This window comes from Cicer arietinum, chromosome 8 (genome assembly GCF_000331145.2).
Source record: "Cicer arietinum cultivar CDC Frontier isolate Library 1 chromosome 8, Cicar.CDCFrontier_v2.0, whole genome shotgun sequence".
Lineage (NCBI taxonomy): Eukaryota > Viridiplantae > Streptophyta > Magnoliopsida > Fabales > Fabaceae > Cicer > Cicer arietinum.
In genome coordinates this window covers 22,427,575-22,450,491 of record NC_021167.2, presented here as the reverse complement: position 1 = coordinate 22,450,491, position 22,917 = coordinate 22,427,575, and the positions used below count along the sequence as shown (strand labels likewise).

The window sequence follows — 22,917 nt, the reverse complement described above, 5'->3', positions numbered from 1 at the left end:
CGTGTAGATCCGTGATAGACTGCACATTTTTAGTAAATCGTGCTGACCCGTGATAGGTGGCACCTCGGTAAATAGTACTGGTCTGTGATAGGCGGTACATTTACGATTTACGTTTTTTAGTAAATCGTGCTAACCCGTGATAGGTGGCACCTCGGTAAACAGTACTGGTCTGTGATAGACGGTACATTTACGATTTACGCTTTTTAGTAAATCATGTTGACTCGTGATAGATGGTACCTCGTTATTTAGTACTGGTTTATGATAGGCGGTACAATTATGATTTACGCCCCTTCGAGAAGGGTTTTGGTTCGAATTCCAAAATTCATGCATTTTGGCACATATGAATTGCATTAGGGTGCTTGGCACCCGAGTCATGTTTGATATACTGTGATGATTGTATATACATGCTCAATTGTTGTCTGCGATTGTGCCGTAATTGATGAGTGCGATTGATTGACTTTGTGTTATAAGAGTTGAATGATTTCGAAACGTTTTCGAAACTGAAATCTACATTATTCTGCAGTTGTATTTGAATACGAGGTGCTTGTATTAGAATACATTTAAGTGAATTTTGCTACTAACTTAGCACTTGTATCATTCTATAAGGATGATGTAGTCGAATACATTTGTGCTGATTTTTCACTATTTTAGCACTTGTATTCGGCTACAAGGATGTTGTAGTCGAATACAGTTGTGTTGATTTTGCTACTAACTTATGAATTAGCACTGTATTTGAATACAAGGATGTTGTATTCGAATACGACAGTGCAGTTTTGTTAAAAACTTCATTTTTTAACTTGATTATGCATGTTTGGCATATGAAAACCCTTTCAATGAGTATGCTAAGTTGAAAGGTTATTTTGTGCAATTGAAATTTAAATGTTATGTGATATTTGTTAATTTCGGTTGGTGACCCTTTACAATTATTGTGGAAATATGGGTTTTACCCTCATATGAGATCCAGGATCGTCCTACCAGTTAGTACCCTAGAGATGGGAAGGTAGTTAGTCATACCTGATCGATGCGATGTCAGAAGGATCTTACGTGGCACGTGGAGATCACCCGAGATGTATAGTTTTTGTAGCATGATCAAATTAGATAATGTATAGGGGCTAGATGTCTTCCTTTTGCGGTTGTAGTTACTTTATTTTGGAAGACTGTGCTTATACCTTATATTGTCAGCTTGACATTTTTTTTAATGGGTCCATGTACCACTTTTGATGCGACGTGGGAAAGTTAAAAATTCTTAGGGCAGTGCTTTTGTACAGGTGTCTGCCGAGAATACTCCAGGGGTATAAGCTATGTCTGATAGGTCTCATAGCCCCCATGTATTTTGTTGTTTAAATATTTTGGGTTTGTGTTTCAAAAACTATTTCCATTGCTTGTAAATATTTGTTGACTTTTGTCGTTATGTTACAACTTAAATATTTTATCCAAAAGTATTTATTTCTTTGTTTTACTAATTTGTTTAAAAAAAAATACACTCGCGCTGTTAAAAATTAGGGTGTTACAAAGCTCGTGAAACGCGGAAGCTGTGGTCACATCCTCCGATTTTTGAACGGTGGAATCGATAATCTTTCTAGGTTGTTATGTTTAATGCAATCCATGAGAAAGTTATGAACTAAGTATTTAGAAAACCGCGAAAACCTACAATTCCACAGACGATGCCAATGACCCAAACTAGACTTGAGACGAATGCCGACTTCGTGGATGGGAGGAAAGTCTGGATTCTGATGATAGAGTGGTATCTGCAAGCACTCTGACGCTCAAGTTAGTATTGATTTAAGGAGTAAGAGGTATATGGTAAGAAAAGAATGTACAGAACGAGAAACACAAGAACGGGGCTTTGAATTGTGTTTTATTTCAAACCGTTTTACCAAGGCTAAAAAAAAATAAAAAATCATATTGACATAGCCAATTTATCCAACTTCACCACCAATACACTAACTACGTCAAGTCCCTTCATCCTAAAGGATTTAATCCACTAATTCACCAACCGAATTACATTTCCGCTAAACACCTACTAGTCAAACTGACTGTATTGAAGTCTTCTCAACCTTCTAGCTTATTATAGTTAAGATGTTGAGGGATCCAACCACTACTAGGCTATGTTACAAAAGAACAAGTTTAAGGGTTTTCCGAATTACTCTCACAAGAGGGTGTTTACAATGTTGTACTCTCAGAAAATATTTATCAACACTTACACAAGACAAAAGATTAAAACCAAGAGTGCCTATATGGTTGTATTGTGCTTGTTGTTGTATGTTATTGCTTATTCTTTTCAATAAGGATTACATATCCTTTTATAGAGATTTTTAGGGTTTCTGTTTGTTGTCATGATTGCAAAAAATCAACATGTATCATGAAGTTTCGTATCAAATCTTCTAAGATTGATTCGTCATTAAACATTGTCAAAGATATCTTTGAAATTGATTATGCAAATCTTGATATGAAGACATAAAGAGTAGAGGATATTTTGATCAGTGCATGTCACATAGACCTTTAAACAAATACGAATTCAAGGTGTTTAGCAGATGATGCGCAAAATCTTTGTCTTCTTCAGAGTGTTGACTTTTTAGAGCATTGACATTTATTGGTGAATAGACTATTAAACAAATTCAGACGATTAAATGCTTAATGCTATTATTAGAGGAAGAAAATCATTTGCTTGTCAATGTTATTAGAGATAGAGAGATTTGATGCTTGATGCGATTATCAGAGGCAGATAATCATTTGCTTGTATTAGATAAAGTCATTAGATGCGTGTTTTAGAGTGCGTTCACCCGACTTAAAATGTGGAATGGAGTTTTGGTGCTTGTTTAACTTGGACCAAAAGATCATATGATTTTGTGTGAACTCATATAAAATACCCTGATATGGAAACGACATACTAAAACATAACATTAGTACTTCAAATTATTCCCACAAAATAGTTTTGATATCATCAAAACAAGTATGAGTCATAGTTCTTCAAATCAACATAGTTCTAACAATCTCTCTCATTTTTATGATGACAAACATCTATTTTTATGAATAATTTTTAATTTTAATAAAAAAAAAGTAGAATATAGCAACAAAGTTCCCCTGTAAAATATGCATGCTTTAATGTAAGAATGATGAGACGTTAATTTGAAATGGAAAATGACATTTTCCATAATATTATTCTCAAAACATATTCTCCCCCTTTTGTCACCAGACAAAAAGAGTAAGAAAAAAAAAATAAATAAATAAATAGATAGATAAAATTACAAAAGACACACAATAACATGAGGAAAAAATATAGGAAGCTACAAATTTAAGTTGTTTAGCCTATTTAAGATTAAACTTAGGATTGTATGAATGTCCTCTTGTTCTTGGTTGTTTGTTCCATGAACGTCTCACTCTTAGCTTTAGGTGAAATAGAAAAAATGAGCCGAGGGTTGATTGAACACGCAACCTTCCGATTTTCAGTTTGACGCTCTCCCAACTAAGCTATCCTCACATATTTTTAACTATTTTCCTTTTTTATGTTGTTATTCAAGATGTTGTGAGCGTGTTCACATATTCACTCTTTTCGATTTTTGAGAATGAGTATTTGTGTCGTTCTCAATTGATGTATTATGTTAATTTGAATGAATAATTATCATTTTTAATAAATAAAAATCAATTAAAAAGAAAATTATGTTATATTAAATTATATATTTGAGAGAAAATAATCTCCAAATATATATTGGATTTTATTAACAACCATAATTTTTGAATAAATTTAAAATTCTTAAATTGAATAACTTAAGTTTTAGTTTACAGGATGAATATAAAAAAAAATTGAAAACAATATTTTTTTGAATTATTTTTATCATCAACAAACGAATTTTTTTAAAAAAAGACCGTAAAAAAAAGTTGTGCATGAAAAAGGAAAAAGAAAGAATAGGTGGATAAAACACCTTCAAATCTTCATTCTTAATTTTTTTGGTTTTAAGCAAATGTGTATTTATGTAGTTCTCAATCAATGTATTGTGTTATTTTGAATCGATGTATTACACCACTGGGAATAGAATCTAGATATCTACCATTGTAGGTACTATTCTACTACTAGACAACTTGTGTTTGTCATGATTAATTCTTCAATACTTAGTGTTTTTACTACTACACGGTTTTTGTTGTTATTACTAGTTCAGTTTTATGTTGATGATTATATATTAAGTTTTTTCCATGATTATCCTTTTATATGTTGCCATCATATCAAACAAGTATAACCCAAGTTGAAATCTTCAATTTATTTATTTTATTTTTAATTCAGTGGAGAGAACGTCTTGGTCATATACTTTTTTTATATTTATTTTTTTTATGTTAATTTAAATTTGACAAAATATATCTTGCGACTCTTTAACTTAATTTTAAGTAGAAATTTAGTTTTTTTAATTTGATTTTTTATTTAATTTTAAATTATGATATGATCATTTTTGACTTAAAATGTCAACAATATTTTCTTTTCACAGAAACTCAGAAACTTTATCAATATCTTCAAATAAAACTCATAAAACTCATTATCAATTTTAAGAAAATTCATATATTCGTCAAATTCATAACTCAAATCTTTAAATAAATTCATATCTTAATCTCCAACCACATTTAATCCATTAAACACTACTAGTAAAACAGGATTTAGCGTCGGCCCAAAGCCGACGCTAATAGGGCAAAAGACAACGCTAACGTCGATTTAGCGTCGGGGTCGGGCCTAAGTTAAAACGATCGAAGCTGATTCTTAGCGTCAGACAAATACCACCCGACGCTACGCCAACGCTATGTGTAAATTTGAAACATCCGACGCTAAAAATATTAGTTGGGGATTGAAATCTTCATTCAAATCTGTTTACCCATGTGCCATAAAACCTAAACGAGAATACACAACTAAGAGTGAGACAACGACACTTACCTTGAGAATCGACCACAAATGATAGCGCGACGGGGACACTGAACAACGACTTTGAGATTGACGGTGTCGGAGATCGAGAAGGGGATTGTGACCGACTCTGAGAGTGAAGGTGACAGATTCGATAGGTCACATGTTGGGCGGCGATACTCACGACATTTAGAGGAATGAGATTCGATGATGGATTCAAGTGTGAGAGAATGGTTCAAGTGTGAGAGAAGGGTTCAACACTTAGGGATTTAGAGAAGAACTGAAGAGAGAATCGTTCTTTTAGGGAAAACCCAAACATTTTAATTTTACGATATGATTTTATAAATAATATTAAAAAATTTAAAAATACCCTAGCGTCGGCCGGTCCGACGCTACTTATTAAAATAAAAATCATAAAATTAAATTAATAAACTAGCGTCTGTTTTATTTTACGTAGCGTCAGCTACTCCGACGCTAATCGTATTGAAAATTGAAAATTGGTGTCATAGCGTCGGCCTAGCCGACGCTAAGCTGACGCTAAGTATCGTCGGAGTCGGGGGCCGACGCTAATAATGGCAGCTAAAGTGCAATTTTCTATTAGTGAAATAAATAACTCACACTTTAAGATTTAATCCTCAAATCACCAAGACAATATTTCTTCTTTCTATACTTCTCTAAATTAAATCCTTAACCTAAATCTTAAAATGTGAGTTCTTTATTTGATGGATTTGAAGTTGTTGTTGAAGATGAAAATATGAATTTTTTGAAAATTTGAGTTATGAATTTGACGAAAATATAGATTTTGTTGATGATGATTGCAAAAATTTTAGTTTTGTTTGAAGATGGCGATGAATTTTGGTGATTGCTGAAGAAAAAAAGATGATAACATTTCTGACATTTTAAAACATAAAAGACCAAATCGTTACTTAAAAATAAATAAATAATCCAATTAAAAAGAAAAAAAAAGATAAAAGATTAAATTGTTACCTGAAATGAAGTCAAAAGATCGCAAGAGGTTATTTACCTTTCAATTTTTATGTCAATTGAGTTACGAGTATTGTCTAACGAAACTTAATTATTTTTAGTAAATTAAGTATCCTTGAGTGTAATTGTGAAATTTAATATCTCTGAGTAGGAAAGTTATTTTCTCATAAGTTTTAACATTACAATATTTTTAGAGGTTGGATTCAAATTCCTTCAATATTTTTATAAGTTCAAATATTCTCTCGATATGTTATTATGTAAGCTGCATTTACGAAACTATAGGTGCGCACATTTATTGATGGTGTTTTGGATTAGAATTCCGAGTACTAGGTTCATGTGCGCTAAGCATAAGATAAATGCACTATGATTAATTTTTATATTGTTGAGATCACTTAAAAACTAATTAAGGGACGAAAATCATACATAGTTTAAGTTTTCGATACAAAAAATGTAATTAAATTTATACCGTAAGATTCCTTCAACAATATCGTGATTTTGTAACACCCCACATATGTGATATAGCTAAATGATCCAAACAAGATTGTGAGTAAATATAGAACACACAACCTACAACATATAGAAAGATAATAATCATTCCAAGTTTGTAACATCTCTTACTCAAATTTTTTGAAATTACCGTCATAGCTAATTGCTTCAAAGCATTGAATATAGTTCTTGATAAATTATTATAAGACGGATTTAGGATTTTTTACCCATATATTCTTCTTTTTAAAAAAAGTTAATCAAAATGCCCTACTTTTAAAAACTGTTACCAAAATGCCCTATTTTTTAGGGGAACAAGGAAAACTCTCCCTGGAGGAGCGACACATCAAAGAGCAAAATTTTTTCCCTAGTAGGAAGTCGCTGGCCGGGGATGCGACCTCCCAAAAGGTTTTAAAAAAAAAATTTAATTCGTTTTTTTGTTTTAATTAATTGTTAATATTTTAATAAATATTTAAATTAATAAATAATTATATTAAATAATAAATTAATAATTAATAATAATGCTACATAAATAAATAACAATAATAATAATTATTAATTATTATTATTGTTATTATTATTAAAAATTGTTATAATTAAAAATTATTAAAATTAAATTTAAAATGATTAAAATTATTAATTATTATTATAGTTATTATTAATCTTATTATTATTAAAAATTATTAAAATTAAATTAAAAATAATAATTATTATTAATTATAATTATTATTATTATTATTAATTATTATTATTGTTATTATTATTAAAAATTGTTATGATTAAAAATAATTAAAATTAAATTAAAAATAATTAAAATTAAATTAAAAATAATTAAAATTAAAATGGGAAATTAATATTATAACTATTAAAAGTAATTAAAATTAAAAATAGTAAATTATATTATAAATTTAAAAGAAATTACATTAATAACAAAAATTACATTAATAACATTAAATAAAATATATTAAATTAATCAAAAAAATACATCTTATTAATGTCCACCTAAATGACCTCCAGTTCCAATCTAGGATTTCGTCGAACTCGTCTAGCCTTTTGAACGAGTTGAGGTTCTTCAGGTTCATCCAAATCATTATCCTGAACGTTAGTTGTAGGTGGATTAGAACCACTACCAGTTGTTTCCATATAAGTTTGAGACGAAATATTATACATGGAGTCAAACACAACGTATGCCGACTCAGGAGTTACTGAGTTCCAAACAAATTATAGAAAAGTCCACTTTCTGTTGGATGACCAGGGGTTGGTATTTCTGGAACCGGAACGTAGTACTGAGTCGTTGGTGGATATGGAACTTCTGTAGTAGGGACGTGTAGATGAGGTGATGATAGAGACGGTTGTGTCATGTTTTGTTGTTGTGGGCTTGATTGGGAGGTCGACAGAACAGAAGGATACGACGGTGGTTGCAAACGGGGATCACGGAGATATTGATAATAACAATAATAATAATAAATAATAATAATAATAATTATTTTTAATTTAATTTTAATAATTTTTAATCATAACAATTTTTAATAATAATAACAATAATAATAATAATTATAATTAATAATAATAATTATTTTTAATTTAATTTTAATAATTTTTAATTATAACAATTTTTAATAATAATAACAATAATAATAATAATTAATAATAATAATAATAATAATTTATTTATGTAGTATTATTATTAATTATAAATTTATTATTTAATATAATTATTTATTAATTTAAATATTTATTAAAATATTAACAATTAATTAAAACAAAAAAACTAATTAAATTTTTTTTTAAAACCCTTTGGGAGGTCGCATCCCCGGCCAGCGACCTCCTACTAGGGGAAAAAATTTTGCTCTTTGAGGTGTCGCTCCCCCAGGGAGAGCTTTCCTTGTTCCCCTAAAAAGTAGAGCATTTTGGTAACAGTTTTTGAAAGTAGGGCATTTTAGTTAACTTTTTTGAAAAGTAGGATATATGGGTAAAAAATCCACATATTTAAGACACTCGAAAAGGACAATTCATACAAACTTTGAAGTATTTTCACTTGAAATTTTGTTCAATGATAGATCAAGTCATTTCAACGGCTTCATTTTTCCCATATCATTTGGTATCTCACCATAAGGATTTGTTTCTTGACAAGCTTTAGATTGAGGATGTTCATCAGAAGATGTGCAATGCTTTGTATTTCTTGGGGGAATCCACTTTTTTAGATGATACGTAATAATTCAGAGTCAGATGATCAAACGCTTGATGTGATTATCAGAGACAATTACTTGCTTGTCATGTTTATCATAGAGAGAGGCAGACTATTCTTGTCACCTTGTGTATTAGAGGCAAAGGAACATAATCCATGTTAAGTTCATCAGAGGCAATTTAACTACTGCATTATGTTTCTAGAGGAAACAGGGACGCAATGTTGTTTGCATATCAAACTTAGAGAAACGAAGCGAGGAGAAGTTGTGTTGTATCTTTGTCTTCTTCCAATTATTAGAGGATACAGTGAGAGTCTATTAAATAAACATTTGATCTCTAACTTGCGCAGTTAAATATAATTTTAGAGCATTAAGTTGTTCCTACAAACGATTTTATTATCATCAAAACAAGTGAGAGACATATTTCTTCAAATCAACTTGGTTCCAACACATTATGGACTATGTGGGACAAATGGATGACGCGACCCACTTATTCTCATTTTTTTTTAATTAACAAAAATTAAAACACAAAAACACCCCCAATCACTTATCGCAACAGAGGCAATAAAATAAAATTATAATATATAATACCACTACGGCATAAAACTTGGTCGTGTTTAGTCTCCATGGTAGGAAGATGTAGTCAACATCGAGATTGGTCTTGGTCGACACACGACGGTAACGAATAGAGCTGAACCGATAAAGGTGGAGGACTAACAGTTCCAGTATTAGTTGGCGGCAAAAGCACCCAACATTGTTATGGTATTCTTGGATTTTAGTGGAATACCTTTATTGATGTTTTTAGTAAATTTGGTGTTTTTTTCTTTTTTAATTATGATCAGACCTATTACTTTTCTCATGCTCAAAATGACAACTTTTAAAGTCAATCTTAAAATAGCAAAAATAAATTATTATTTGAGCTATCTCAAATTTGCCCATAATATGTCTTTTACAAAAAATTTATAGTTTTTTAGTTGTAGTGTGCGAGCCCGTAGCTTATTGGACCAGTTCAACCCAACTCCATCATCGATAGAGAATTATTGTTTTTGGGAATCAAAGCTAAGTTAGTATCATTAAGGTATTGAGGGAAATATCCCATTTCTAGCAAGCTACGACAATATCAAAAGATCTCATCACCAAACTGATCCCAAAATGTTGATAGAAACCTGAGTTGAAAGTGTCAGGCCCTGATGCTTTATCTACATCCATCTCATGAAAGGCCAAGGTAAATTCGTCACAAGAGAACATATGCATTACCTCAATGTTATCGTAGTGGTTGATGCACGAGGCCATAGAAGATAGAACTAGGTCGTATTGGTTTGCCTAAGGGAACCAAATCTTGGAAGTACATTCGAGCCACTTCACTAACTTGAACTAGATCTTCGATCATAACTCCATCCACGTTGACAAGTTTGGAAACCACCATTCTATCTACTCCAACACTGCAAGTTGGAAGTACAACCACCAAGTTTGCTAATGACATTCCTATCATTACTATTAGACCATTCATCCTAACAACATCTCCTATATCTAGTTCACGTAACCATGAATTCTTAAAGAGAAACTTTTTGTTTCTCCCTCCCCTCTCAACAAAAGCCTGAATCAACATAATAGGGGAATGATCAGAACGAGAAGTAATAAGATTTATTAACTTGTTAAATAGAAATAACATTAGCCAATTGCAATTTTCCATGGCTCTATCAAAACTTTGTTCTATGGCATGGTTAGTTCCCATTGCAAATCTCAATGTGAATGGGTATCCCTCTAAAGGAATATCAATGATCCCAACTGAAGTAGTAATGTCGATTTACAAGAAGGGGGTTTGAATTATAAATGCATCTATTTAAAAATTCCTGAAAAAGACTACAAATGATAACACAGATTTAACTCAAGAATGATCTTGTTTAAGATTCGATTCTTTACAAAGAATTCAGTAATGATAACACAATATGATATAAAATTTCAGAACTGATTCTTCTTTGTGAAAATGAGAATTTCAAGTATGTGAATGATTTATGAGACTTGATAGCACTTGAACTTCCAAATTTTTCCTGGACATTGGCCTTTCTTTTATAGGCGTTTGGAGTACTTAATAATGGTCAAAAGAGTTGTTGGTAGTGCTTTGTCAGTTTTGACCAAAACCAATATATATGATTAAAAATATTCCAGCCTTTGAACAATTTTGAATCATGTTTGACTGGTGCTGTTTCATTCGTCCTTTGATCATAATTCCTTTGTGCTTAATGATCCTTGAAGCTTCATATGTAATTATTGATGTTACAGCTTCAATCTAGAGCCTTGATTTTGTCCAGAACAGTTTGGCGAATGTTTATGAACTTCTGCAAAAGTAAGGAGTTTAATGATGAAATTCTGCAGAAACGAAGATTAATTATCAATCTGGAACTGTCAGTTTGAACTTTCTGGAGATTGATGATCAATATGGAGGTTCAGTTTTGATCATTCTTGATGACTTCATGATGTCTTGTACATATCAAGATTGATTAACTTTCTTGACAGTTTGGCTGAAGAAGATTCAGACTGATTCAACAAGCTTGATTCGAGACATTTTATCTTAATGATTCGAAAGCCTTCTTTGACTGAAATGGATCCTACTTGTTTCTTGCCATGTACTTATGAACTTAGTATAAAATTCATAGGCAAAAACTTCGTTGAAATAGTGGATATTGATTGGTCAAGAGGCTGTGACGATCAATATTGATCTTGGAGATCATTCTTCGTTTTGTCTAGAATATTCTTGTTTCTTTATATGTTCAATTTTTATCTGATTTCTTTGCTTTGCTTGATTCCTATCTTTGAATTAATTCACTCAAAAGCACAAGTTAAATGACCATAACATTTTAGAATCATAATTAACATTCTTAATTAACCTTTGTTTATTTTCATCAAAACTTTAATTTGAGAGTTTGTCTTAACAATCTCCCCCTTTTTAATGATGACAAACATGTTAATTTAGATTTTAATTCTAATTATAATATCAATTTTGAAGAGCTTAATAGCTCCCCTCAATTAATGCAGTAAGTGATTTTGATAGAAAATTAAACATGCATAGATTTTTGACATAAGTTTTTCTTACATTAATTCAAATGAAATACATCAGTTTTCTTTTAGCATAATTTAGAGAATCCTAGATACGAAAGGGATTCCTAAAAACAGAATAAAAACTATGTTAATTCTCCCCCGTTGTCATACAAAAATGAAGGAGTATAGAGATTCTACGAAGCGAGTGACGGAGAAGATCCTTTAGAAAAAGAGGATTTTGCTGGGTTAGGAACTTGCCGAGGAGGGGGAACATGATGGAATGGAGGAGGAGCGATTCCCAGTTTGGGAGCTAGTTGTTCTGTGAGCCATATTCTCAATAGAGTGGTCTCCTTATCTGGCTGAAGTTGGCGTGCCATTATAGTCTGAAGAACAACCATAATATCATAGTTGGAGGGCTCAACAATGCGAGGATGAGTATGGAGGTGAGTGGATGGTTGAGAGGTGGTAGCAACAACTGTGTTGGATGGAATGGTGGAAACGGATATAGATGGAATAATGGCAAATGAGGTTGCCATGGAGGGTAAAGGGTAAGATGGTGTTGAGTTTCTAACGAATGGGCCCGAAGTTTCTAGAAAGATTAAAAACTGGCTAATTCTGAAGATGGATGAGCTGGTTTTTTATGAGGAAACAAAGAGTGGAGACATGGTACTTACATGATGATTTGGTAGTAAGGTACCAAAGTCATGAGGAGGATAATGAAGTATTTGGGAGTATGAGAGGAAATATGTGGAGGATAATGTGGATGGTTGAGGAAAAACGGAGAAAGTTGATGGATTTGGGATTTGGTGGAAAACGTTCTCGGTTTGGTGGAGAACGTTTTGGTGCAGTTTCAATTACTGCATCTTCTGAATGCTCAGATATTTGAGGTGAGAAAGGGACTGTGATGGTGGCATTTCTTCTTGTCGAGCGTCTTCTCTTCAGTGAAGTTGGAAAAGAAAAGGTAGTGGGGGTAGGCAGTTCAGAGAACGTTTTGCACATGTGGGAGCAGTTTTTTGTGGAAAATTTGGAGATTTTTATGAGATATTTTTCACTAGAGAGAGGAATGCCAAAGTACCTAAAGATTTTAGTTAATATCATTCCATAAGGAACGATATTTTTCTTGTAATCTTTAGTGGTAGCACAAATCATGTGTTGAATGATAACATGAGGAAGGTTAAGGCGCTTACAATAAAGGAGGTGGTAACTAATCAAAGCATCATTTGCAGAGACATACTCATGGCTTCCATAATGAGAAAGGAGAGTGTGCTGACTCATGCTGTTGAATACTTTTTGAAGGGACTTGAGGTAGGTGGAGAGGTAGCAAGTAGACCCTTCTTAGAACAAATCAAAGAGTACTTAAGCCTCTTTGAGGTTTAGAGTGGAGTACTTCTTGTTGCCAACAATGGAAGGTCCTTCTGTAGGAAATTGGAGAATGGAGGCCAGTATGTTAGGAGTCAACCTTATCTCAATTCCTTTAATGTTGGATATGATAAGAGATTTATTGGAGAAAGTTTTGGCATTGCAGTAGAAAGCTCGTACAACATCTGGAAAGTAATGCTAAGATGTTTGTAGAAATGAGGTCCATCCTAGAGCATCAATATGATGCTGGACAGCATTACCATCGACTATGAGTTTGTCAAATACAAAAACTCTGCCTATTCCAATAGGGTGTTGAACCCATTTGTCTTTGAAAATTTTCGAGTTTTTGGGTGAAATAGGAGGAAGTGTGTTTGGTTTTGATTTTTGGCAGAGTGGAGATGGTTTAGATGATTCAGATATAGATGAAGATGAATTTTCTGGAGTGGGAGAACGTTTTGATTTTTGAAATGGAGAAGGTGTATGAACTGGGGAAGTTTATGGGTTTGGAGAATGTTCTTGATCATGTGAAGGAGAAGGTGGTCGAGCATGAGAACGTTCTTGATGTGGAGAACGTTTTGGAGTTAGGGCTGGGGAACATTGGGGAATCGGAGAATGTTCTGGAGAGGCGGGTTCAGTGGTTTTAAAGTTCTGTTTGGGTGCATACATTTTCGTTATTTGGGGATTTCTGAGATTGTTCCTAGCCAGGAATTGTGCAATGGTCATGGTGGTTTTGGTTTTCATAAAGCGTGGCTTTGGTTTTTTGGATTGAGAGGAAGTCTGAGATGGTTTTGGTAGAGAGGAGAAGATTTCATTGATCAATCTCTTTTTTTGTTTTGGAGGAGTTGGTTGAGAAGGCTTGGAGGAGAATGATGATTTTGATGGAGTGATGGGTTTATGTGATTTTGTTGGGGTTTTTGCTGAAGCAGTTGTAGGAAGAGGAGTATCAGATGAGTCATTCGTCTCAGAATCGGAGATGATGAAGTAAAGTGGTTTTAGGGTGGAGGCTATTGAAGTTCCAATGCCTGATTGCACACACATAGAACTTTTTTTTTATATTGTGGGGTTTCGTAGGTGTGGAGGAACTTGAGCTAGATTAGGAGGGGGACATGTATAAAGAGGTGGAAGAATAGTGGACAGAGGATTTGGATTGATAAGATTTGGGTTTTTCTCTGGGGAAGATTATGAAGAGATGGTATCATAGGAAATTTGTGGTGGAGTTGGTCGTAGTGGTGGAGAAGGTGAACGTTGTATGGAGTTTGATGATGGAGACGATGAAGATGGTGAGTATGGATAGGCATTCTTGCATGCTGATGTCTTTGTGCACGCCATTGTTGTGGTTTGAGAAGAATGTTTTATGAGAAAGAGAGATTTTAGGAGAAAGATGAGAGATTTTAACATTGTTACTGTTTCTGAGGAAAAAGAAGATGGAGTGGTTTGGTTGTCACTCAAAATTTCTGATTTTGAAGAGAAAAAGACAATGATTATTCTGAACCTTGGGAAGGAGGATAGAATTTGGGGGCTGGAATGCTTGTGTCAGTGCTCTTTTGCAGACAAAGAGACACATGCATTAAATGCCAATATTTCCCTTTTTGGTTTGAGAGGGAAAGTGATGACACAGAGGAGAATGTTGGTTGAAAAACGGAGACTGTTGTCTGGAAAAATGGAGATTGATAAACGTTCTTCGTTTTCTGAAGAAACATATTTTAACCAGAATTTTCTGGATTTTTCGTAATTTTCAGTTTTTCTTTGATCAAATTGAAACTATCCTCGACAAGAGGCTTTGTAAAGATGTCTGCAAGTTGATTTTGAGTATCAACAAAGATTAATTCGATATCTTTCTTATTGACATGATGACGAATAAAATGATCTTTTATTTCAATATGTTTTGATCTAGAGTGTTGTATTGGATTTTTAGACAAATTTATTGCACTAGTGTTATCATAGTAAATTGGAATGCTTGAATAACTTATTGAGTAGTCTTCGAGTTTATTTTTAATCCAAAGAACTAGTGAGCAACAGTTTGCTGCTGAAACATATTCAGCTTCAGTGGTTGATAAAGCTATTGTGTTTTGTTTTCTACAAGACCAGCTTATCAATGCTTCACCTAAGAACTGACATGCTCCATTTGTGCTTTTTCTTTTGATTTTATCTCCAGCATAATCAGCATCACAATATGCTATAAGATCAAAATGCGAACCTTTTCTATACCAAAGACCAAGATTAGTGGTTCCAACAAGATATCTAAAAATTCGTTTTACTACTGATAAATGAGTTTCTTTCGGTGCTGATTGGAATCGAGCGCATAATCCCACTGCAAATACTATATCAGGCCTACTGGCTGTTAAGTAAAGCAAAGAGCCAATCATTCCTAGACATGATTTTGGTTCATTCATTTTGTATTTGACCAACAAATCTTTAATGTATTTTTCTTGATAGGTGAAAATACCATTTTCCTATTGTTTAATTTGTAAACCAAGAAAATACCTTAATTCTCCCATCATGCTCATTTTCACTTTGCATGAGTTTTGAAAATCTTTCACACATTTTTTCATTTGTTGATCAGAAAATGATATCATCAACATATACTTGAACAATAAATAAATCATTCTTCTGTGTTTTCTTAAATAATGTGGTGTCAATTTTTCCTCTTGAAAATCCATTTTTAATTAAGAATGAACTTAACCGTTCATACCAAGTTCTTGGTGCTTGTTTTAAACCATATAGAGCTTTGGTAAGTTTGAAGACATGATTTGGTTTTGATAGATTTTAAAATCCTGGAGGTTGTTTAACATAAACTTGTTCATTCAAGAATCGATTAAAAAAATTCACTTTTAACGTCCATTTGAAATAATTTGATAAGCTTATGGGATGCATATGCAAGGAGTATACGAATAGCTTCTAACCTTGCAACCGGAGCAAAAGTTTCATCGTAATCTACACCTTTTTGTTGATTGTAGCCTTGAGCAACTAATCTTGCTTTGTTCCTGATAACCTTACCTTCTTCATCTAGTTTATTTCTGAAAACCCATATTGTACCAATGATTGTTTGATCTAGTGGGTCAGGTACCAATGTCCAGACTTCATTTTTTTCAAACTGCAGCAGTTCTTCCCTCACAGCATCAATCCAAGTTTGATCAATTAGGGCTTCTTTTATTGATTTTGGTTCAATCTGAGATATCATTGTCATGTTGTTTTCATCATTCTTGAATGATTTTCTTGTTCGAATCCCGTCAGCCATGTCTCCAATGATTTGGGTTTGAGCATGATCTTCAATAGTTCTCTAACTTTTTGGTGGAGAATGATACAGAGATTGTTTATCAATCTCTGTTTTCTGCATACTGTCTTGCTATTGTAAACCAATTTGAATTTCTTCTTCCTCATCCTTTTTACTTATATCCAAGTCATCAAACTCATCAAATAATATATGCATACTAATTTCTATAATTTTAGTTCTTAAACTAAATACTCTATAGCTTTTAGAATCAGTTGAGTAACCAAGAAAGATTGCTTTATCTGATTTTGCATCAAATTTTCCAATGATATCTTTGTTGTTCAAAATATAACAATAACAACCAAAAATGTGAAAGTAAGAAATGTTTGGTTTTCTATTTTTCCAGATTTCATATGGGGTTTTGTTGATGATTTTTCTTATGGATACATGGTTTAAGATATAACAAGACATGTTTATGGCTTCAGCCCAAAAATATCTTTCAACATTAGACTCGTCCAAGATTGTTCTTACCATTTCTTGTAATGTTCTATTTTTCTGTTAAATAACTCCATTTTGTTGTGGAGTTCTTGCACATGATAGATTATGAGAAATACCAAGTTCATCAAAGAAGGTTTTAAAAGAAGCATTTATGAATTCTCCTCCATGATCACTTCTTACAGAAATAATGTTGGATTCTTTTTCATTTTGTACCTTTTTGCAAAATATTTTAAATGCGTCAAATGCATCGTCTTTTTTTTTATAAAAATAATACCCAAGTGAATCTTGAGAAATCGTCAATAATAACAAAAAATCATATTTCATTCCACCTAAGCTCGTTGTTTTAATTGGCCCAAAAAGATCCATGTGAACTAGTTCAAGAGTTTTGTTCGTGGTTACAAAATCTTTTGAATGAAAACTACTCTTGACTTGCTTTCCTTTTGCATATGCTTCACATATTTTATCTTTATCAAAATCGAGTTTGGGTAATCCTCTAACAAGATCTAACATTACGATTTTTAAAATTGTTTTCAAACTTATATGTCCAACTCTTTTATGCCAAATGTATTTATCTTTATTGATTAACATAAAATAGGATTCATTAGGTAGTTCTTCAAGATATAAAACATATAAAATTTTCTTTCTATTTCCAGAAAAACAGAGTTTCTCCAGTTTTAGTTTTTCTGATTTCACATACCTTTGGTTTGAAGATAACTTCACAACCATTGTCACGTAGCTGACTTATGCTTAAAGGATTGTGTTTTAAGCCTTCAACATATTGAACATCGATTATTTGAGTAGAGTTTGTCTTACCAATAGTTCATTTACCTTTAATCTGAGCTTGATCCTACATCCTTCTTGATGAATGTCATAAAGCAGTTTTTATCTCCTGTCATGTGTCTTGAACAGCCACTGTCCAAGAACCAAGGCTTTCTTTTTATATTTGGAAATCCAGCCTGCATAAGATGTTATCTCAACTTTAGGTACCCACTTTGTTTTGGGTCATTGAGAGTTAGTTTTGAAGATTTCTTTCTTCATAAGATAACACATCAATTTTTCATGACCAATTTTGAGACAATGTGAACATTTAATTGTTGATATTGGGATTGATTTCATAATATGGGTTTCAAAAGGTTTTAAACTTGATTTTGAAGTAGTTCCAGATCGTTCTCCTTTTTCCAGATTTTCTGGAGAAAGTTCAGCTTCTGTTTTAGAACGTTCTCCGTTTTGAAAGCAGCCTATAGAATGTTCTCCTTTTTGCAGATTTTTCAGCACTGGTTTAACAGAACGATCTTCTCTTTTAATAAACTTTTTTCCTTTAATCTTTTCATCTCTTTTTCTAAAATAGCAAGCAAATTCCAGATGTCCTAGTTTTTTACAGTATGAGCATTTAGTTTTACATTTTTCTTCCTTTCTTTCTGAAACAAAAAAAAAAAAATTTCATACATTTTTGTTTTTTGAGTTTGATTAAAGCCGAGACCAGCTTTATCAAAGATTCCAAATTGAGATCCCATAATTTTTTGAAAAGTTTCAGTGGCTTTAATGAAGTTAAACAAATCAATTTTAAGAAGTTCATTTTCAGTCTTAAGGAGAACGTTCGTTCTTGATATTTTTTATTTTCCAAATTTTGTTGTTGTGTTTCTTTTACCTCTTGAATAATATTGTTGAGAACATTATTCCTAGCTTGACTTTTTTCTTTTTCTTTATGAAATTGTTCTTTCAATGAACTACATTTTTGAATAACAAGATTTGAATCATTTAACAAGTTATTAAATTCTTTTCCCATTTGTTGACATAAATAACAAGGTTCAGATTTAATTACCTATCTTCTTCTATTTTTGCCATCAAGCATATGTTGGCTTACTCATCTTCTTCAGTTTTTTATTCTTCATAATCATCCCATGTTGCCATCATTGATTTCTTTTTGAAAGGAAATCGTTTTGGTGGTTTCTTGTTTAATGGACATTCTGCTTTGTAATGTCCTAATTTATTACATCCAAAACATGTAACTTGACTTTTGTCCACTTCTGTTTTTGGATTTTTGTTTTGAAATCCCTTTTTGATTTGATCTCTTCTTCTCATCATTCTCTGTATCCTTCTGGTAAGAAGAGCAATTTCATCAGGATCTTCTTGTTCAATTTCTTTTGGTTCCTTCTCTATTTGGGTTGTGATGTTTTCTTGAGATGCTTTTAATGCTACTGCCTTTCCGTTCTTGACTGATTTGTCTTCTTGCAGCAATACTTCATGTGCTCTTAAGGTTCCAATTAATTCTTCCAGTGGAAGTGATTCAAGATTCTTGGCTTGGCTTATAGCTGTCACCATTGATCTCTATATGATTGGAAGACACCTCATGATTTTTCTTACTCTTTCCTGTACTGTGTAGGCTTTGCCAAGAGAACGCATTTCATTTACTATTGTTGTGAACCTTGAGTACATTTCATCAATAGTTTCTCCTTCTTGCATTTCGAACAGTTCGAATTTCCTTATGTCAGTGTCTATTCTTGTTTCTTTGGCATGGCTTGTTCCTTCATGATGAGTTTGCAGTGTATCTCATACTTCTTTTGCAGTTGTGAATTCATCTACTCTTTCACTCTTTTCCCTGCTTAAGGCACATGATAAGAATAATTGAGCTTTAGAGTTTAGGAGTACCTTAGTTTTATCATCAACTGTCCAATTTGCTTCTTTCTTCATTGTAGAGGTTGAGTCATCTTGATCAACTCTTGGTATGAAGTCTCCATCTGTAATGATGCGCCACATCCTTGTATCTTGAGATTTCAGAAACAGCTGCATCTTATTTTTCCAGAAATAATAATCAGATCCATCAAAGAACGGCGGTCTGTTTGAAGATCCTCCTTCAACAATGTATTTGGCTTTCATTATCTTTTCTTATAGATCTTTTGTCTAGCACTTTTTAGGTGTTTTTTAATCTTTCTAGAGATCGAGCTCTGATGCCAATTGAAGTAGTAATGTCGATTTATAAGGAATATGGGTTTGAATTGTAAATGTATCTATTTTAAAATTCTTGAAAAAGACTACAGATTTAACTCAAGAATGATCTTGGTTAAGAAAACAGAAAACAGAGAACATTCTTGGTTTTTACCAAAAAACAGATAACGTTCTTGGTTAGCATAGAAATAGAAATTCAATTTATGTTTTATCTCAGTTAATCAATTAAGCTTAAAAAAAGAGATAAGAGAAATAATATTACACAAAGTTGTATCCTGGTTCACCCAACTTGGGCTACGTCCACTCCTCACAATTGTGAGATTTTCCACTAAGTGTTTCTACACAAAGAACCTTCTTGGTTTTACAGCACCTAGCTTAGATCAACCTTGATCTGTTACAAGCTATATTTCTTTCCACCCAGAAAGCAAATTAATCACCTATCGATCTTGTTAGGATTTGTTACAATCTATTCAAACTATTCTCAAACACTTATAGTTTGAGTTTTACAATAATGATGAGATTGTTTGATAGAATCTAAGATGTCTCAACTCTTGTTTGAGATTCGATTCTTTACAAAGAATTCAGTAATGATAACATAATATGATATAAAAGTTCAGAATTGATTCTTCTTTGTGAAAATGAGAATTTCAAGTATGTCAATGTGAATGATTTATGAGACTTGATAGCACTTGAACTTCTACGTTTTTCCTAGACATTGGCCTTCCTTTAATAGGCGTTTGGAGCATTTAATAATGGTCAAAAGAGTTGTTGGTAGTGCTTTGTCAGTTTTGACCAAAACAAATATATATGATTAAAAATATTCCAGCCTTTGAACATTTTTGAATCATGTTTGACTGGTGTTGTTTCATTCGTCCTTTGATCAGAATTCCTTTGTTCTTAATGATCCTCAAAGCTTCATATTTAATTATTGATGTTACAGCTTCGATCTGGAGCCTTGATTCTGTCCAAAACAGTTTGGTGAATGATTATGAACTTCTGCATAAGTAAGGAGATCAATGCTGAAATTCTGTAGAAACGAAGATTGGTTATCAATCTGGAACTGTCAATTTGAACTTTCTGGAGATTGATGATCAATCTGGAGGTTCAGTTTTGATCATTCTGGATGACTTCATGATGCCTTGTACAAATCAAGATTGATTAACTTTCTTGACAGTTTGGCTGGAGAAGATTCAGACTGTTTCAACTCGCTTGATTTGAGACCTTTTATCTTAATGATTCAAAAGTCTTCTTTGACTGAAATGGGTCCTACTTGTTCCTTCTCGTGTACTGATGAACTTAGTATAAAATTCAAAGGCAAAAAATTCATTGAAGTAGTGAAGATTGATTAGTCAAGAGGCTGTGACGATCAGTCTTGATCCTGGAGATCATTCTTCGTTTTGTCCAGAATATTCTTGTTTCTTTATCTGTTCAATTTTTATCTGATTTATTTGTTTTGCTTGATTCCTATCTTTGAATTAATTCACTCAAAAACACAAGTTAAATTAACATAACATTTTAGAATCATAATTAAAATTCTTAATTAACCTTTGTTTATTTTCATCAAAACTTTAATTTGAGAGTTTATCTTAACACCAACGTCATGAATTGTATCTTAGAAACCTTGCATAAGATAATTGGGGTGATCACAAGAGCCCAACTTGTCGTACAAAGAGAGTAAATCATTAAAGTCTCCAATGGTGCACAAAGGAAGAATTGATAAGCCTACAACTTGTCATACATATTTTTAAGGGTTTAAATTCTTGCCTAGAAGTGTTTCAATTTCTTCCAAGAATGTTACCAATTTAGGATAAATAGAAAATGTGTTGATTCCTTTTAGAATGTTTTATTTTACTGTGTTTATAGGTTTGTACGGATTTGATATTAATTAACATTGAAGAATCTGTTTTAGGTAAACATTATAGAAAGTTATTATGGGGGACATATTTTACAACCATATCCTTCAACTATAGTAGGCTAGGTGCAAGACCATATAATATAAAAGTATCTTACAATGACTAAGCTAATGTGATTTTTTTTTTCAATCATGTGCCATGATCAATTGCTTTGAATTCTTATGTAGAAAGATTGAGACAACTAAAAAAAACTATGACGAGACTCTTAAACACCACGAGGATCAAGTGGGGTACACTTTTGTTTTAGTTAATACATACATATAACATGCATCCCCTAAAAAACACATAATAGGTTAAATGGAACATTATTTGAGATGTTGATAAAAGATTGTTAAATTCTTCATCTGTAAAAGATAACTTAAGTCTTTGTAGGAAAATAAACTATTTTATATTTGGATTTGATGTTTTATCTGAATTTTTGTAGTGCACTCAGAGGAATAAAAATATAGAGATGATTGCCGAAATAAAAATAAAGAGATAATTGTAAAAATGGTTTCTTTTAAAAATAAGATTGTAAAGAAAAGAGCTAAGTGAAACAAGAAAAACAACTAGAAGGATTTCCAATATAATTTCCTAAATACAAACCACCATAGTACAATAATGTCAACTAATTATACACTAGTTTTTTTCCAAAACTTTAGCTTAGTACAATCAAACCCTTTAAGTATTCAAGCCACAACTTGGTTAAGTTACAATGAAAATTAAGTTTACCTAACTCGTTCATAGAGATTTAAGAACACATTAATAGGTGAACAAATTTCTACATATAAGCGCCTAGTATTTTGGTTAACATGACCCAATCAAAATTTTCTCTCAGTATTTTTGCAACATAATGGTTCAATAAAAATATTATTATTGTTTTTGTAACGTGCTAGAAGTACTAATAGTACTATGAGAATCATGACGTGTTTATATTGGAATTTTTTTTACTTTTGTAGAGAATGCTGTGCATAACTTGTACAAAAATGTCCTATACGAAAAACTTAGTAAATTTAAAATTTATTCCTTAAACTCTTACTTTTAGCTCCATATTGTCTTCTTCATAAATTTTTGTTGTTTAAGATGAATCTTGATTGATTGCAAATGATTGTTCTTCAAGACAAAACACAACTAATGAAATTGATCTTCCAAATGAATCGCATCAAATGGAGTAGCATATGATTCATGTTTTGTGCTAGGTGTGCTTCTATTAGATGATTGACAATGACACGATTGACTTTTATAATTATGTTGACCAAATGATGATGACCTTTAGAGGAATAAAGTTGACCAGATGATTCACATTAGAAGAACTAGATGATACGCTTCTTTGAAAAATCGATTCACTAAGCAAAACTCCTCAAAAGATATGCACACTTAGCCACATATTATAGTATAAATTGTTCTCTTATATTCTTTGTTATCACAAAAACAATA

At 32.1% G+C, this 22,917-nt stretch overlaps 1 pseudogene; it reads right to left on the bottom strand.

Annotated features, from left to right (window-relative positions):
- Window positions 1-15,264: 15,264 nt before the first annotated feature.
- LOC140919101 (uncharacterized) lies at window positions 15,265-19,519 on the bottom strand (annotated as a pseudogene).
- Window positions 19,520-22,917: the final 3,398 nt, after the last annotated feature.